Below are 2,318 nucleotides of genomic sequence, written 5' to 3'. Positions count from 1 at the left end.
CCCCCCCCCCCCCGTCCCCAGTCTGCGGCTTTCATCTTTCATTTTCACTTTCAAGAAAGCCATTTAGATGGAGTCATACAGGATGTAACCTTTTGAGGCTGACTTCTTTTTTAAAAGTTTTTCAATGAGAATACACTTAGATCATTTCCCCCTTCCCTTTCTTCCTTGTGACTGTGTTTAGTGTTACTCGTGTATATATGATTTGGGGGCTGACCACTCAGCATTGAATAAGCAGTTATGGGGTTCATCCCTGGAGAAGACTGTTTCTCCCACTCTTAGCATTCCTTAGCTGACTTTAGTTCTTTGTCTAGGAGTGGGGCCATAATACTAGGCCTGTTTGAAAAAAGCCATATAGTAATCATATTAATTGTTATTTACCTAAGATTATAACGCATACAAGTATATGTATGTATACACACACATACATAAGTGAAGTTATGTCACTTGGGTTGACAATGCCCCACACTCTCCCAAGAGCCATAGACTGTCTAACAAAACACCCAATACCACGCATGACAACCTCCCTTCCAGGTTGCTTAGGGGACTCCAAGAGATTCCTAAAACAGTGTAAGATATTGCTATTGCACTGGGCTGCCTCCAGAGGCTGGGGATTAAGTCCTGCTGCTGAAGACACCATGCACTTTGGACAGGTCTCGGGGGATCCACGCTGGATCTAACATGAACTGGGAGATGCTATGCGAACTTCCAAGGGAGGAAGTGACCGCTGCTCCTACCTGCTATGAACCATGCCAGTGACCAGCATGGCATGATATCCCTAAGAGTGCGGCCACAGCCAGCGTCAGGGAACAAGAACGAAGACACGTGGTGAAAGAATCTGCTTTACTCACAAGAAAGAGGCTAACAAAAATTCAGGTCAGCCTGTATCAGATTCTGAAAAAGTTCTAATGAGCTGGTTTGAAGACCAGGTGCAGAACCAGAGTCCAGTTGAAGTAAACAGTTTGCTGGACCCAGATTCGAGGCCTGTGGGGATAGTTACTTTCTAGAGAAAACTGTCAATACAGATCTCCCCATCAAGAAATAAATGCCTGAAAGTCATTAACTTTCAGGCCACATCATTAACAGATTTCAAGGTCTTTGGGACTGAAGTCTTGCTTGTGAGGCAATGGTGCAGACTACAAATCGACACCTTTGATCTCACGCATGTCAAAAAGCACACTCAGCCGGAAGCAGTCAAATGACACAGCCCCTCCTTCAAGATGGCCCCTCAAAATGAAAGAAGGGCTTCTTGGAGAATAACATTTTCCCCCCACATTTTGTTTACGACGGGTAACGTTTCCACACATCCTTCTGTTAGCGATCTTAACCCCACATCAAAATGGTGCTTCTTTCTCCATACATAACTTCTCTGATTCAAGCAAAGGATCAAGAAATCATAACAGCTTTTAAGGCCTCCTACCCGAGGGGGCCTCTGATGGAGCTATCGCTACAACTGAGAAAGGCACTGAGAGAATTCTAAAAGACTTTAAACATCTCTGGCCACATCAAGAACCACGCATGGCAAGAAAGAAAGAAAAAAAAAAAAAGAGAACCTTGAGTGAGCTTGGCATGATATCACTAAGGAGTGTCTGGATGTCATCTGAAAGGGAACATTCAAGAACACTCAAGAAGTGTGGCAAGAGATGTGATATGGATGAGGTGGTTGCAATTATCAGGCAAGCTGTTTCTGCGATGAGGAACTTTAGTCCAGGCACAGGTACGCTGTGGAGGACCTGGGTGTTATTCCCCTCAGTGCTGGGACAAGAGTAAGCTGAGGGAGGAAGAGCTGATTCTGTCTCGTGGTCTGAGGGGAGACATTCACCTGGGTTTATACAAGGGCAGGCCGGGATACTCCCACTAGGATGAGGTCACCTAACGGTGTGTTTCCCAGAATGTAACTCAGTTTCCCAGAATGAAACCAAGTATTCGCTGCTGGATCAGAGGGATCCTTGAGGTTTCAGACTTTAGTTTGTGGGTATGTTCTGCCACCTAGTGTCCAGAAGCGATCATTGCATGATTCAAAATGCAAATAGGTTTTGTTTTCTTTTTCCTTTAACATGATTAAAAATAATTATCCATATCCCTCCACCCCCGGCACACACACACACACACACACACACACACAGTCCATCACTATGTTCTGGCAGTTCCATGCTGCTGTGCCTCCCTCATCACTACAGTGTACCACAGAAACTTGTTTACCTTGTTCTCTATCTAAAGGGTGAATTCTTTCACAACCCACCTAAGCCCGCAACTGCAGACTCTACATCTCAGGTTAAACAGAACTGGAGTAGGCTACTACACGGTAATCAATCGGCCAC

The sequence above is a fragment of the Psammomys obesus genome, unplaced genomic scaffold (assembly GCF_907164565.1).
Source record: "Psammomys obesus unplaced genomic scaffold, mPsaObe1.curated_primary_1811, whole genome shotgun sequence".
In the NCBI taxonomy this organism is placed as follows: domain Eukaryota; kingdom Metazoa; phylum Chordata; class Mammalia; order Rodentia; family Muridae; genus Psammomys; species Psammomys obesus.
The sequence above is the reverse complement of the archived record's forward strand: the minus strand, read 5'-3'. Positions refer to the sequence as shown.